The following is a 17,749-nucleotide window of genomic DNA, read 5'->3' as shown; positions in this document are numbered from 1 at the left end:
GGGTGGAGAGAAAAGTGACTGGTGAAAATTAGGGGGTGACAAGGAGAGGATCAGGGTGTGACAAGGAGAGGGGGTGGAGCAGGTGAGAATTCTACCACTAAACCACCAATGCCCTGGAGGGAAGGTGGTGCTTTATGTAAATGTAAAAGTGATTTATGTAAATAGACGGCAGTGGTTATGTAAATAAAATGCAGTGTTATGTAAATAGAATGCAGTGTTAAGCAGGGGGGATTTAAACCAAATGAAACAGAAGGGGTTTTTAAAAGCAGAATTAGAAGATACCAACAATTCCCCCTTTCTTTTTAACTAATGGCCATAGTATTGGGATTGTGGGGCATTTTGTGAGGCAGGGAGACTGATAAGAGGCACACCTTTTTGAGGTTCTACTGTCCCTCCTTGCTCAACCTTTTCATGGAGAGAGAGACTAACAGGATTGACACACCCCTCAAGCTCAAGCCCTTCCAAGCTCAACTACACCCTCACAATTCCCCAACATCTCTCTCTTACTTTATGGCAATATATAACTGGGTCAATGTCTGTGAAAGGCTTCATCTCTGTCAGGGGAATAGCAGTGTGGGGGTGAACAGAAACCTATGTCATACAGGAATTTTCAAAAGAACTGGCATAAGACATGGAAAACAAAATAGGTGAGCAGCAATAACTAGTGTGATGCCAAGGGGAGCGTTTCTTGCCTCAAAGGGCAAGGCCTAGCAGGCGAAAAGGTATTTCTTGCTTCTGGGAGCGCTTCATGCCTCTGGGGGCATCTCTTGCCTCAAAGGGCGTTTCTTGCCTCTGTGGGCATAACCTAATAAGGAGGGGGAGTTCTCTGACTTGGGGGACAGAGCCTGCAGGCGAGGGGACATGGCCTATAAAGTCCCAAGGCTCTGGCTGAAGTTAGACTTTGAGAAACACAGCAACGTGTACCAGTAAGTCCGATGGAAGTGTCAGTTCAAAGTAGATGACCATGGAAGAAAATGCCAAGGGATGAAACGCTGCATGTCTGTCTCGATGGGGGGTGTCGGCCACCAGAATTCTGCTTTTCTGTAGAGAGTGAGCTTTGGAGTCTGTGAATCTGTTTCTTCAGGTCATGCCAGGTCACATCACTGGTTTCTGGGGGTGCGTTGTAGTTATTCCATCTTGTGGGCGATGTCAGAGAACAGGGGTCCAAATGCATTTCCAGAAATTTTCATTTGAGTAGATGCTTTTTCATGTGAAGACTTGACAGCTGAAATTCACTTACTTGTCAAACAAAACTTGTAGCAGATTAGAAGTTTACTATAATTGATAACTCCAATATAATTGGAAGTCTTTTCTAGTATGATTTCAAGGTTGTTTAAACAGTTTAAACTCAATAAAATGTGGAAAGGTAAACAGAAGAACCACGGTAGAAGCCTTAGGCATGAGAATAATTAACATAATCATTGCCCCACCCATAACTCATATAGTTTTCAGGATTAAACGTTTCAGATTCATGTCAAGATGTAAAAGAGAAATCAAAGGAGGGAAAAAACAATTTTTTGGATTGTTTCTGGATGTCTCTAGAAATCATGGCTGCATCCAGCATTTTTTTTAAGTCAATGTCAAACAAAGATTCAGTCATTCAAATCACTCTCTTAACGAAACAGATCTCATCATGTAGCATCATGAGTCCCCGGAGGGCGTCCTAGTCCAAAAAGCTCCTTGAAATTCCATTTAGGGTGCTTCTGACTGTTCCTGCTGGATTGCTTCAGGCACCCATTTTTAAAAGTGTCTTCCCATCAAAGAAAGAATCCATTCAGGAGAGTAGAACTAACCATGTGTCTCCATTCTTGGGGACTGCCAGGGTACTGGAGAACACTCCTCAAATTAGAGTAGTCCTTCTCCATGGGAAACATGTGAGAAGAAGTCCAGAAAGTCTCAGTGGAAATCTCCATGCATATCCCAAGGTCTACGATGGTCATAAAGAACCAAATTGTGGCTGGGAGCAAAATGTAGTCCTTTTCCTCGGGAAACATGAGAGAGGGAATCCAGAAAGTCCAAGGAGAAATCTCAGTGCATCTCCCAAGCTCTATGATCCCGGTCATAAGAAACCAAAGTTCCCGGTGAGGGAACCGAAGTGTGATCCAGAGTAAAATGTTCCAGAGACAGAGAAACTGTCTCATAATGAAACAGTAGAGGCTTTGGCAAACCTCTTCATAAGTAGAAAGGCAACCCATGGTGGATGGGTAGCCAAGTTTACTTATCTGGGCGATGGGTGGGTTAGGTCCCACGTTGATGCCAGTCCATGTTTCAGGGCTTATTTCAGGTCCCTGTTCGGGCGCCATATGTCGGGCTGAGCTTCATGGACGGGAGACAGATAACAACTAGGGGAAGTTAGAAAGAAGACTGTAAGTTCAATAAGGTCAATAAACTTACACAGGCTTTGGAGCCAGAAGTGTGTCTTCGAATTTTCTCTGGTCTTTCCCTTTGCTAGTTTTTTGACTTAAAAGGATTATATTAATGTCTCTGTATATATATTTCCTCATTCATGATAATAATATCCTAGTAGCATTGTTAAGGGCATTAGGGTGAAGCTATGAAAGTGTGAGAGGTGTTTCTTAGCTAGGAATGTTTCTTGGTAAATGGAAACCATTTACTTTAAAAAAATTTTTTTATTTTATTTTATTTTTTATTTTTTCCCCTTTTGTTGCCCTTGTTTATTGTTGTTGTTGTTGTTGTCATTGTTGTTGGATAAGACAGAGAGAAATGAAGAGAGGAAGACAGAGAGGGGGAGAGAAAGATAGACACCTGCAGACCTGCTTCACCGCCTGCCTGTGAAGTGACCCCCCTGCAGGTGGGGAGGTAGGGGCTTGAACCAGGATCCTTAGGCTGGCCCTTGTGCTTCACTCCATGTGTGGTTAACCCTCTGTGCCACCACCTGGATCCCACCATTTACTTTTTATTTTACTATTTTATTTATAGGGTTAAGATTATAAGAAGTGACAGTGTAGAGTTCCACACCACACCCACCACCAAAGTTCTGTATCTCACCCTCCCATCTTCCAAAGATAACCACCAGAGTTCTCAAAACTCTTAAAAATAGTTTTCATGTTAAGTCAGCTAAGTCAGAAAGATAAAGATGAGTATCATCAACAGAAGTTGAGAAAGAAGAACAGAAAGGGAAACTAAAAGCAGGACCTGATTAAATCGAGAGCAGGGCACCAATGTAAAAACCCTGTGGTGAAGGAGAGGGTGGACTTTGGGCTTCCCGGAGCAGTGTTGGGGGTTGGGGTGGTGGGGATGGGACACAGTCTTTTGGTGGTGGGAATGGTGTTTATGTACATTCCTATTAAAGTGTAAACATATAAACCACTATTTAATTAATATGAGACGGGAAAAATTGATCATATGTCTAGAACTTCTTAAAACACAGACTGAGTCTTTTGAATACATAGTCTGTCTTTGATATGTTGACTCTCTCAAAAGCCTAGACCAGGGAGAACAGAAGCAATCGGTAGCACAGCTATATACAAGATGCTGGGTATTATACCCCAAACCCTAACAAAGGGACTTTCCAAAGTTAACCCAATCACCAAACAATAACTATCCATTGTCTTCTTGAATCCTAAGAAAGCAGGAACCTCACATTTCCACTATAGAGCCTATATTTACCCCAGTCCTGCAACCTTAGGGTGGGGTGCACTTTCCTGCATGATGCTCTCAATTCATATCAAATAATTTTGCATCCATGGATCGCAACCTAATCAACACAACTAGTGCCACCCCAATATGCTTCACTTCAGACTGTGACCAGAGACCTCAGGTGTGGAATGACAACCCTTCAGCTTCATCCCTCGGGTGAGACCTTTCCTTTCATAGTATTCTCTAATTCCATTCCAGGTGGTCCACTCCCCAATAAAGTCCCCAAACCTAGATATAGCCCAGGTCCCCTGAGATAGAGGATAGGTTTGTTCACATGTGCCCATAAACTAGGGAAAATATATATCTGAAAGCAGAAGTACACAAGAGCATGCAGGGAATACCCCCCAACACTCATCTGCACTATTCCAGTCTTTAGGTCCATGATGGTTCAACAGTTTTGTATGTTAACTGTCTTTTCAGTCACCAGGTTCCAGATGCCAGGAAGATGCTGACCAGACTTCCCTGGACAGACTACCCCATCAATGTGTCCTGGAGCTCCGCTTCCTCAGGGCCCCAACCCCACTAGGGAAAGAAAGAGGCAGACTGGGAGTATGGATCGACCAGTCAACGGCCATGTTCAGCTGGGAAGCAATTATAGAAGCCAGACCTCCCACCCTCTGCAACCCACAAGGACCCTGGGTCCATACTCCCAGAGGGATAAAGAATGGGAAAGCTATCAGGGGAAGGGATGGGATATGGAGATCGGGTTATGGGAATTGTGTGGAGTTGTACCCCTCTTATTCTATGGTTTTGTTAATGTCTCCTTTCTTAAATAAAAAAAACCAGTTTGCTTGCTTCTGTTGTTTTTTTCCCCCCACTCTATGTGTATCAGTTCTCTAGAGTTCACACATGAGTGACAACATCGAGTTGTTGTCTTTTACCCTTTACTTATTTTGCTAAACATGATTACCTTTAGTCCCACCCATTTTATCCCAAAGGACACAATAGCACATTTTTTTTGAATGCAGAGTAGTATTCCATGGAATATATATTCTATAACTTTTTATTATTATTATTACTAGAGCACTACTCAGCTCTGGCTTATGGTGGTGTAGGGGATTGAACCTGGGACATTGTAGCCTCAGGCATCATGAGAGTCTGTTTCCATAACCACTATACTATCTACCCCCCTTCTTCCACTTTTCTATAACTTCTTTATCCAGTCATCTGTTGATGGGCATTTAGGCTGCTTCCATTCTTTGGCTGTTGTGAATAATGCAGCTATGAACGTAGAAGCACACAAGTTCCTGCAAATGAGTGGAAACTATTTACTGTTACCAAAAGGCTCCTGATAGGTTTTCACCACTTGCTAATCAATATGGTGACAGTAATGTGACCATACTATCAGAGCATAATTTCATATTCAACTTGCATGCTTTTCATAGCAACTCAGTATAATAAAAATCTTGATATTCCCAATGCGGTATAGGCTATATGTATAGCTTGCCACTGCTTTTGAGAACAGATTGATAATTGCCAGGCTCACTTCTTCCTTGTCCACTAGCTTATGGAAGCACACACGTTTCCTTTGCCTTCCTGAGCTTCTCATTCAGGAACATATTTACATCTAATATTTTAATAAGAATATATCTAAAACATAATCAGAACAAAACTAATTTGCTATATGGTAGTATTCAAATTAAGCAACAAATCACAGCAGAACAATGTAAAGCTTTTTCATGTTTCTTTTTAAAAATGGCGATCTAATAATTTACACTCCCTAGACAGGTAGCCATGGGAAATTTCTAGCCTAAGGCATAGTAGCTCTGCAGATAGTCAACTAAATGATGTTCATGGGACTTTCCACAGGGAAATAATTTCAAATTTCTCTCCTTTTAGCACTCAGAAGCTTCTCTTTTTCCTCTTTAACAAATGGATTATTATGTCTAAAGGATATAAAGTTACTTAACATTCTACCAAATGATTTCTTAGTCAAAATAGAATTTTTTTCATCTAAAAGGGATATTAAAATTTTTATGGGAAATATTTATTAGGTGGATTTTTTTTTTTTTTTTTGCATTAGCCACATACTGCTTCTTCCATGGATCGGAATACTCAGAAAAATGTTGCTCTCATTATTGGGAGGAAATGACTCCATTTGCATGAATAAATATTAGATACATATATATTTGAGCATCTCAAGTCTGTCATTGTGTTATACAATTTGCAAATTTTACTCTTAACTATATCAATATCATATCTGAATATGCCCTTATGCTAATAAGTTCATTGTTATACAGAGGGTTGTTTATTTTCAGAGATGTTAAAAATCAGTGTTAGCCTCTATCTAGTGGCGTGCTGGTCAGTGTCTCGTAACTGCTACTCAAGAAAACTAGTAGCAATTTGTAGCATTATTAGCTCTGTGGTGTGAAAAGTCCCACAGCGATTGATCCAAACCCAGGAGAGTGAATATGACAATTCCGGCCACCTCTCGGACCATGAAAATGTTTTTTTTTTTTTTTTTTTTTCCTCCTCCAGGGTTATTGCTGGGCTCGGTGCCTGCACCATGAATCCACCGCTCCTGGAGGCCATTTTTTTCCCCCTTTTGTTGCCCTTGTAGCTTCGTTGTGGTTATTATTATTGCCCTTGTTGACGCAATTCGTTGTTAGATAGGACAGAGAGAAATGGAGAGAGGAGGGGAAGACAGAGAAGGGGAGAGAAAGACACCTGCAGACCTGCTTCACCGCCTGTGAAGCGACTCCCCTGCAGGTGGGGAGCCGGGGGCTCGAACCGGGATCCTTACGCCGGTCCCTGCGCTTTGCGCCACATGCACTTAACCCACTGCGCCACCACCCGACCCCCGAAAATGTTTTTTTAAGTAGCAAATGTTTTTATGTTTGTTTCATTCTAACAGAAATTTCACTTTCATTATTATGCCTTCTAAAAATAACCTATATTATTCAGTAGACTTGCTGAGTCAGTAACTCAGAAGAACAAAAGGGAAGTGATAAAATTATGAAATGTGTAAGTATGTGCTTCTTCTAATGCAGTACGTTAGTTTTACTAGTACTTTTTCTTTTTTATTCTCCCTCTTTTTAAATATATATGTATATATATATTATTGGCTAGAGACAGAGAGAAATTGAGAGGGATGGGGGAGAGATAGAGGGAAAGAGACAGAGACACCAGCAGCCTTACTTCACCACTTGTGAAGCTTTCCCCCTGCCAGTGGGGACCAAGGGCTTGAACCTGGGTCCTTGAACAGTGTAATGTGAGCACTTAACCAAGTGCGCCACCGCCTGGCCCCTTTCTTTTTCTTTTCTTTTTCTTTTTTTTAATATTTATTTTATTTATTTATTCTCTTTTGTTGCCCTTGTTGTTTTATTGTTGTAGTTATTATTGTTGTTGTCGTTGTTGGATAGGACAGAGAGAAATGGAGAGAGGAGGGGAAGACAGAGAGGAGGAGCGAAAGATAGACACCTGCAGACCTGCTTCACCGCCTGTGAAGCGACTCCCCTGCAGGTGGGGAGCCAGGGATCGAACCGGGATCCTTATGCTGGTCCTTGTGCTTTGCGCCACCTGCGCTTAACCCGCTGCGCTACAGCCCGACTCCCCCCTTTCTTTTTCTTCTCTGTCTTTCTCTGTCTATCTATAGCACCAAGGTCTTATTTTTTCTCTTAAATATTTATTTTCTTTTGCTGCCCTTTGTTGTTTTATTGTTGTAGTTATTATTGTTGTTGATGTCATTGTTGTTGGATAGGACAGAGAGAAATGGAGAGAGGAGGGGAAGACAGAGAGGGGGAGAGAAGGACAGACACCCGCAGACCTGCTTCACTGCCTGTGAAGCGACTCCTATGCAGGTGGGGAGCCTAGGGCTCGAACCAGAGTCCTTAGGCCAATTCTTGTGCTTTGCATCAAGTGCACTTAACCCGTTGCGCTACCGCCCGACTCCCAGCACCAAGGTCTTAAATAGATGCAATTCAATTACTTCAGATCTGATCTTTTTTTGTTTGTTTGTTTTCCATTTTTTCTTAATCCTTTTTTTCCCTTTCAAATTCTTTTTATTTCATATGAATAGACTGTGAGAGGGAGAGCCGCAGCTAGAGAGGAAGAGACACCAGAGCATCCCCTCATCATTCATAGATGTGCCCTCAGCAGTGTGGCACTAGTAGGTAGCACATGCTCTGCCAGGTTAATTATTTCTGGGTCTAGCACCTTTGCTTGTTTGACCTCATATCTTGCTAGGCTCTTACAGAATCCCATCTGGAACACATTCACATATATATTATATTGAAGTTGCCTGTCCTGTTTAAATCAGCACTTTGTTGTTTTCGACCGGTTATGTTGTTTTCAATGGGCTGGCTTCACGGGCGGGTAACAGACGACCAGGGACTCATGGTTGAGCTGTAGGCAGTATCTCTTTATTCATGCAGGACACAGCACAATCTAAGATGAGCTAAGCTGAACTCAAGGTACAGTACTGTAAAACTCACAAAGCTGTCTTTATATATACTTCCCAAGTTTGGTGGAAACAGGATGTGACATAGAGAGGGTGGAGAGAAAAGTGACTGGTGAAAATCAGAGTGTGACAAAGAGGGGGCAGATTAGGCGAGAATCCTATCACTGAACCACAAATGCCCTGGAGGGAGGGTGGAACTTGTTAACAGTGGTTATGTAAATAGAATAGTGTTAAGCAGGGGGGATTTAAACCAAGTGAAACAGAAGGGGTCTCATGCATACCAACAGCACTTAACCAAGTTCTGGATAACTGAATGACTAGAGGTAAATGGGGTTTTGCCTCAAATATACAAAAGGCACTACATATAAATAAAAGCTTTTGCCTGTTAATTCATGTATTTTTTTAATGCAACAATACTTATATAAGTGCTTCCCTTCTACATCTATCAAATGTTAGGAGTGGAGCAATAAACAAAAGGAAAAGAAACAACCAAAACCCAAAACAAACCAAGCAAAAACACTATCCTCAATGCTATTTGAAGGTTTTGAGCAAGGGAATGCCCCAAGCTGCCTCCTGCTTCATTCTAGAAGCTGAAAGATGTCATGTGTGTGGGGGGAAGTCATTGTTTTAGGAAGGCCTTCTAGGTTATCACCACAATCCCAGTGAGAGAGCATTGGTTTGATGGGGATGGTGAAAAGGCATGAAACAGCTGGATTCTGATGGCTTCAATAGTGGGGATCCGGGATCCGGGCTGTAGCACAGCGGATTAAGCACACGTGGCGCAAAGCGCAGGGACCAATGTAAGGATCCGGGTTAGAGCCCTGGCTCCCCACCTGCAGGGGAGTCGCTTCACAAGTGGTGAAGCAGGTCTGCAGGTATCTATCTTTCTCTTCCCCCTCTCTGTCTTCCCCCTCCTCTCTCCATTTCTCTCTGTCCTATCCAACAAAGACAACAGCAATAATAACTACAATAATAAAACAACAAGGGCAACAAAAGGGAATAAATACATAAAAATAGTGGGGATCCAAGATTTCTCATGAATCTGAGGGTGAGAGAAATAAACAAGTCAAGATTAACTTTGAGAGAAATAGAGGCGGGAAGAGAGAGAGAGAAGAAGATAATGTTATCACTGCTGCCATAGTGCCTCACATGTAGTGCTGTGGCTCCATTCTGGGTGTTAGGCATGACAGGGTACCCTGTGACTTATCTCTTGGGCCCTTTCAAGGACTTAAATTTTTTTTTTTAATCTTTATTTATTGATAGAGACAGACAGAACTTGAGAGGGTAGAGGGAGATAGAGGAAAAGAAAGAGAACTGCAGCACTGCTTCACCACTCAAAAAGCTTTCCCCCTGAAGGTGGGGACCGGGGCCTCGAACCCAGGTCATTGCACATTGTAACATGTGCACTTAACCAGGTGTGCCACTACCTGGCACTTCCTTTTCAAGGATTAAAACGTATGAAAGGGAGGTTGGATAGGAATAAAGTATTTGGTGTCCGGGGCTGGGCGGTGTCACACACAGTTAAGTGCAGATAGTACTAAGCGCAAGTACCCGTGCAAGGATCCAGATTCCAGTCCCTGGTTCCTCATCTGCAGGCAGGACACACCACAGGCCTCGAAGCAGGTCTGCAGGTGTCTATCTGTCTTTCTCTCTCCCTCTTTATCTTCCCTTCCTCTCTCACTTTTTCTCTGTCCTGTCCAATAAAATGGAACATATGGCTGCCAGGAGCAGTGGATTCGTAGTGCTGGAACCGGGAAAAAAAAGTATTTGGTTTTGGTTTACCGTCAGTTTGGAATGCTTCAAGAGGAATGAATGCCTGTAAGTATAATAAAAAAAAAACTTCAATCTTTTAAAAAGCTTTATATTTAAAACATCTCTAAGACCTTAGTTCTTGTATCATACAAGGGTTATTTATTACTGGGTGTAACATTTTTATCAGATTCTGCTAAGAACAGAACCAAACTCAGGGAACTTAGAGAGTAAATACAAATGAACTTGAAAATAAGCACTCAAAACACTAGAGGTCAGCACACTCACAGAAGTGGGAAATAAATCTGGGAAACAGGCACAATGAGACATTTTGTTTGGGTACATTTATTTCTAACTCACTGATGCTAGCAGTAGAAATATTCAGACATGAAAATAAACAAAGCATAACCTTTTCATCGAAGGCACTTTTTATGAAGAAAAAAAAATAACTTATTTCAGTTTATAAGGATCCAGAGTAGCTATAATGTAGCTTGGGGCTTTCTATAGTATTTGAAAATAAAAACATAAAGACAGATGGAACAGGGGACACTCTAGGGCATCTTTTCTTCGTGAAGCCCTTGCCAAGAGATCATGCTGGCAGCCATGAATTGCATTAGGGGAGAGAAGAGAACAGCCCAAATCACCCCAGTTCAAATTTGGTATTCCTCTCCAGGGTTGAGCTGTAGCTCTGGTGTTTCTGCTTCCTCAGAAAGGTGACATTTTCTGCCCGAGGCCCTACTTAAATCAGTCATAGCTATGGGGGCCAGCAGGTCAGAAGTGCTGGAGTTAGGATGGTAATATTCCTTCCATCTGGGAATACAGGGGGATGCAAGGAATAAAGCAAGAAGAGAAATAGGGGAGAAGGTGCAGAGCTGGGGCAAAACTAACACAAGTTTAGTGTTTGCCAAACAAAAGGTATATGCCGGTCCTTGCGCTTTGCGCCTGTGGCGCTTAACCCGCTGCGCCACCGCCCGACTTCCCCCTTTTTTTTAAATAAAAAAAAAATTAGTCTAGTTTCAAGGATCTGTACCCCCCCAACAAAACAAAACAAACAAAAACAATAAACAAAAACAAACCCATGGCATTATAAACTGCCAAATAAACTATAAAATAGCAGGTCCTGGAACAGGATGGCAGAGGAGGACCTAATGGGGTTTGTATAGTTACGTGGGAAACTATGAAATGTTTGCGTGTGCAAACTGTTGTATTTGGCTACTGGCAACTGTAAAACATTCATCCCCCAATAAAGGAAAAAAATAAAGAAAAGATGAAGAAAGTAGTGGTATATGTATACAGTTGGATAAAAAAAAAAAAAAAAGAAGAAGAAGAAAAGAAATGTCAGGGGGACCAGAAATGAGTTATTTCGATTTTCATGATTCCTTAAGGGAAAAATTCAGCAAGTACTCATTTTTTGTTTAGCATGCATACCTTCTGGAACCAATTAATGACACGTTCTATTCTTATATCCCTAGTTCCTCTTTCTCTTCCGTCATGTTGTTTATATGTAAGCATGTAAATAAATGTAAACACACACAGGCATGAAGGCAGCATGTGTGTGTGTGGTAGAATACACTATTATTATTATTATTAGTATTATTATTTGGAAGAAATCACTTAGATTAAGTAGAATAAAATTTTTCAAAATTACGTTTTTTTAAATTTGTTTTATTTTATTTTTTACCAGAGCACTGTTCAGCTGTGGTTTATTGTGATGTGGGGGATTTAACCTGGGACTTTGTAGCATCAGGCATGAGAGTCTTTTTCATAACCATTACGCTATCTACCCTCCGCCCCCAAATTACGTTTTTATGGGAGTCAGGCGGTTTAGCGCAGTTGGTGCAAAGCGCAAAGACCAGCATAAGGATCCCGGTTCAAGCCCCCGGCTTCCCACCTGCAGAGGAGTCGCTTCACATGAGGTGAAGCAGGTCTGCAGGTGTCTGTTTTTCTCTCCCCCTCTCTGTGTTCACCTCCTCTCTCCATTTCTCTCTGTCCTATCCAACAACGACGATATCAATGACTACAGCAACAATAAAAACAAGGGCAACAAAAGGGAAAATAAATATAATAAAAAATTATGTTTTTATTTTTCTATTTTTTTCGTTCTTGATGTCGATAAAAATGTTTCGTTTTTACCTTTCCTTCTCTCTATAAACATTTTTAAATATTTCTTTGGAGATAAGTGTACTGGAATCAAACCTTCATTTTTGTTTGAAAGTTTTAATGCTTCCTATTGAAGTGCCGGGATAGCCTGAGGGTACTTCTTCCCGAGCTAGTGCTCTCTGGCTTGGAGAGAACTCAACTGGAGCCGATCTAGGCTGCTGCGTGGGAGAGGGATCAGGAACTCGTGCCGCACTAACTTCCGCAGGAGATACACTCTGGAACTCTCGGAGCCGGAAAGCAATGTCCAAGTGTCTTTAATCAGAAGAGCAGCTGTTTTTATAATCTCCAAGTAGGGTGGAAACAGGATTTGATATAGAGAGGGTGGAGAGAAAAGTGACTGGTGAAAATCAGAGTGTGACAAGGAGGGGGTGGAACAGGCGAGAATCCTATCACTGAACCACCAATGCCTTGGAGGGAGTGCTTTATGTAAATGTAAAAGTGATTTATGTAAATAGACCAAAGCTTTGGATCAGTAAATCCCTATATAGGCATATGGTTAAGCAGAAGCCAGGGGCAGGTGGCATACTACCCAACATTGAAGGATAATTTTTAGAATAGTTTGGTGTGTTTTTCTCTGAATTCTTTAAATTCTTTTAATATTCCATCCTCTCTTTCCTTACATAGTTCCTGAAAAAGTAGATGCAATTTTGTTTACTCACTTAAAGGCAAGTTATTTTTATACTCTGGGATTTTTCAAGATTTTTTTTTTATTACTTTTGTTTTTTAAAAAGCTTTAGAGGGCAGGGCGGTGGCATATCTGGTTAAGTGCACATAGTACTACGCACAAGGGCCCATGCAAAGATCTCGGTTCGAGCCTCCCTCCCCCCACTACCCTCTGTGTGTGTGTGTAGGGGCTTCATGAGTGAAGGAGGTTGCAGGTGTCTTTCTCTCCGTATCTCTCCTTCTCGCTCTCTTTTGATTTTTTTATATTTATTTTTCCCTTCTTGTTGCCCTTGTTTTCTATTGTAGTTATTATTTGTTGTTGATGTCATCGTTGTTAAATAGGACCGAGAGAAATGGAGAGAGGAGGGGAAGACAGAGAGGGGGAGAGAAAGATAGACACCTGCAGACCTGCTTCACCGCCTGTGAAGCGACTCCCCCTGCAGGTGGGGAGCCGGATCCTTAAGCCGAACCGGGATCCTTAAGCCGGTTTTTGCACTTTGTGCCACCTGCGCTAAACTCGCTGTGCTACCACCAACTCCCTCTCTCTTGATTTTTAAAGAAAATTTATTGTGATAAGAGAAAGAGAGAGAGGAGAACATTACCACTCAATTTTGGCTGCTACTGGTGGTGGTGATGACAGCCAGAACCTCTGAGCCTTAGAGGTAAAAGCTGCCATGTTACCTGATGCTCTTTTTTAAAGACACGTTTTTTAAAAAAATTTTATTATTACTATTTTTTTATTTTACAAAATTACATGTCAACAGGGTTTTAAATCCACACCATTCCAACCACCAGGGTTCTGAATCTTCAGTCTCCCCACTGCAATCCACCACAGTTCCCGTTTGTCCACATGGGCCAGCCGTCTTCTCTACAACTATCTGTCCACATTTATACATAGTTGCCCCCCCCCCTTTTTGTTATTCCTGATCCAATGCTCCCTTCCCCTCCAAGCCACTCATAATCACATTACTACCTCCATATGTCCCTCTCCTTTTCCTTCTCTCTCTTTGGTTGCTAATGGAGCTGGAGTTCAGAGCCCTCTTATTCTCCTCCTCCTATCACTTCTCCCTCTGGGAATATGGATCGAGGTTGTTTTTGGGGAGCAGAAGGTAGGAATTCTGGCTTCTGTAACTGCTGCTCCGCTGGATGTGAGCAATATGTTAGCGAGCAAAATCAAACCACCATCCACTGCAAGGAAGCAAAAGATGTTTATTCACAAATTCGAATCCAGGTCAAGAGGTGACTGACAGCAGTCCACCAGGCTCCACCCTGAACAAAGCTCAAACCACACAATTTACAGGATTTCAGAATACACTCAGGAAGGGGGAATGTATAACCTTATCACTCTACAACCAATAACATGCCATGAAAAGCACAGAATCCAATCTCTCTTTAATCTTCTCTCTCTCTCTTTTTAATTTTCAGTCTTTTTTTTTCTCCCCTTTGCTTTTCTAATCTGAGGTTTGGATCTCAGAAATACTTCAGAGAAGTGGAGAGGGCTCACAACTCAAGTCAATCACATATATAACATAACTTTTTTGGGGGAGAGTCCTTATTACAATAATATAAACATATAATTCAAATGGTAGCAAAAAGGGCTGCGGTTACAAACCACTAAGAAGAGGTACGGGAAAGGGCTGGGTGGTGGCATACCTGCTTGAGAGCACACGTTACAAAGCACAAGGACTTGGGTTCAAGCCCCCTCTATTCCATATATATATGGGGGGGACGCATATGGGAGAGAGAAAATACCACTGAGTATCTCTTTGCTAAGAGAGGGAGGCTTTTTCTTAGAGTCAATAATAGCTGGTTGGAGCTGGGGAGACAGTATAATGCTTATGCAAACGACTTTCATGCCTGAGGCTCTAAACTCTCAGAATCAATCCCTAGCATCACCATAAACCAGAGTTGAACTGTGGTCTGATTAAAAAAATGTTAAACAAATAAGTAAATAAATAAATAAAAGTACTTGATAGTTTTCACCATAACCTGAAACAGATTTCAGTGCCACAAATATTAAGTCCAGAAAGCATCTCAGATTGACTCAATTTAGTACTGAAATGTGAAATGTCATATATATATATATGTGTGTGTGTGTATATACATATACATATACATATACATATACATATACAGATTTACTTTTTAATTATTAGTATCTCTTCCACTTTACCGGGGGTGGGGTGGATAATGTTTTACAGTAGATTTGTTGACATAAGTACAGCCTGTCATTTCCCAATGACAGATGTTGGCAGGAACTCTCTTCTTCAGCCTAGGTCCACAATCATCAGGACCCTTGACCCCCTCCACCCCATCCCTTTATGCTGATATCTATACCTTATTTCAAAAGTCTGCTGTAATAACCTCTATTTATTTTAGTTTACTTGGGGGTCTCTAAGCATAGCCAGACTTTTAAAAAAATTTTACTTTTCCCATGGCTATTAATATCTTTGCAAGCAAGCAGTAGTTACTTTCTAATTGATTACTTGTAATTCTCTCTCAACTGACCCCATTCAGGGTCATTACAAGGTCAGTACTTAGGGGTTGGGGAGGTAGCATAATGGTCATGCAAACAAACTCTCATGCCTGAGGCTCTGAAGTTCCAGGCTCAATCCATCCCCCCAAGCCCCAAGTCCCCTCCCCCACCCCCACACTGAGCCAGAGCTTAGTAGTGTTCTGGTAAAAAAAAATAAAGTAATGATAAATGGGCCTAGTGGATCCACACAAGGATCTTGGTTCAAGCTCCTGCTCACCCCACCTGCAGGGGGAAAGTGTCACAAGCAGTGCAGCAGGTCTGCAGGTCTCTCTCTCTCTGTCTCTGTCTCCCCCTCCTCTCTCAATTTCTCTGTCCTGTCCAATAAAATGGGAAAAAATGGCCACCAGGAGCAGTGGATTCCTCGCACTGGTGCCAAGCCCCAGTGATAACCCTGGAGGCAAAAACTGAATTTAAAAAAAGCAACAAAGCAAACAAACAAAAAACCTCATGAACACTGCCGAGTAGAGAGACTTGAACTGGTCCCTGAGGTGCTTCCTGGTAGTGGGGTTCTGCTGTGCTAAATCGAGGTTCTCTCTGCCTGCCTGTCTTTCCAGTCTGAGGCGATGGGGCAGCAGTTTGCCCTGTGACTTCACTTACCTCAACAACACAAGAATGATTTGTTGATGTTCTCCATTTACTGAGGTTTACTTCTTATTAGTGTTAGCAAGCATAAATCAATCCACCATCCACTGAAAGGAAGCAAAGATGTTTATTGACGAATTGCAATCCGGGCCGAGATGGTGACTGGCAGCAGTCTACCAAGCTCGACCCTGAACAGGGCTCAAACCACACAATTTATAGGAATTCAGAACACACTTGAGGAGGGGGTCCACTCCATCTTACAATCTATGTCCAATTACGTATTACAAAAAACATGGAATCCAACCATTTTAAACCAAGCAAAAAGCAGGGTCCATACAAAGCGAAGCGTGGGCTAATTTCAAACCTTGCAAAACCAGACAACCAATAAGACTTGACCAGGTATTAGGTCCTCACATCCCCCTACCATCATACCAGGCCATCTGGCGACCAGTATACTGCTGGGGCTGTGCAGAGGTCCTGATAAGGCTAGCCCTCATACAGAACTTCTACAAAACACCTGATGTCCTTCACTGATTAGCCCTGTTTTTCAAAAGGGAAAGGGCAAGGGGCTTTTTACTTAGCAAACAACTGGGGGCTTTCAAAAACAAGAATAAGAAGGGGAAATTGTAGGGAAAAAGGGGAACTTAACACTAAACACTCAAAAACTTAACATCTAAACCTAAAATGAAAAGGGGGGAAACTTAAAGTTAGCTTGAATACAGGGGGATTTTAAAGTAGCAGCTAGTTACTGCCTGTCACATTCCCCACTAGTCTTGGCTGCAAATCAAATCCTTGATTCTTCCTCACCTTCTCTTTCTTCTTCTGTGTCATAATCAATGTATCCCCCTGTCTCTATATAGGTTTCAAGAAGCATAGTTTTAACAATTCTCCTCTGAGTCAAAGATACCAGAGTCTTCCATAAGCAGGGACCCAGAGTGATAATCAAAAGCAAGGCAATCATGGGTCCAGCTATGGTGCTAATCAGTGTCTTAACCCAAGATGGCCAGCTGGCAAATAGGTTTGAAAACCAGCCGGTGAACCAGTTGTCCTCGCTCAACTCCTTCCATTTCTGGGCCCTGTCTTCTATTCTTGCTTTTACTTCACTCAAAGTTTTCTTTATTAGCCCAGAATGATTTGCATAGAAGCAGCAGGCCTCGTTGAGAGCCACACATAACCCTCCCTGTTTCAGGAAGACCAAATCAAGTCCTCTACGGTTTTGGAGAACCATCTCAGCCAGGGAGGTTAGCAACCCCTCTAGGGCTTCAATGAAGCCTTCTAGTGTCATTAAATCTTTATTTACCGCTTGGTCCAGCTGCACTATAGTGGACTCTTTTGCTAACACGGTGGCTCCAACAGCAAGTGACCCAGGTATTGCAGCTCCTGCCAATAGGGGGACTAATACTGGGGCTCGCTTCTGCCTCCTTGGCCCGAGGTAGTGGTCACCTTTCTAGGTGCTCCCATCCTGTCCCACCGTGAGCATAGTATACATGGAGCAGGATGTGGACCAGAACACAAAGGCTCTCCTTAGATATCCCGTAAGGGGATATGCAGGGAGCCATACCTGAAGTACAGGCCCACCAGGTCCCCTCTGGAGCCTTTAAAAGAACTGCCCATTCCTGGGTTTTGCTAACCCTAATGGTATTATTGCATTTACCCTGAAAAGGAGAGAGGTACAGCTTATAGTTAATAGTGATAATGCACATTCCTCTTCCTTGGATATCTGCTAGGGTCATGTGGGATTGTGTTCCCCACCTACACTCTGGGCCATTGGAATTTCCTGATGAGAGGGTCAGCTTCTTAATGTCGCCCTTGCTTGAGCCTATTTCTGCTATGGCTGCCACTCCTATGTAATAAGGGGGTTCAGGGTGTAGACACAACCAACAATCACGGGTTACATTTGGGGCAGAGTCATTTAAAAGGTTATACATCAGTTCTACAGACCTTATCAGCGTCTTCACTCTGTGATGTACTTCAGGTGGGATGTTGGTGCCTTGTCCCAC

The sequence above is a fragment of the Erinaceus europaeus genome, chromosome 7, assembly GCF_950295315.1.
Source record: "Erinaceus europaeus chromosome 7, mEriEur2.1, whole genome shotgun sequence".
Classification (NCBI taxonomy): domain Eukaryota; kingdom Metazoa; phylum Chordata; class Mammalia; order Eulipotyphla; family Erinaceidae; genus Erinaceus; species Erinaceus europaeus.
Note: the sequence above shows the minus strand (reverse complement) of the source record.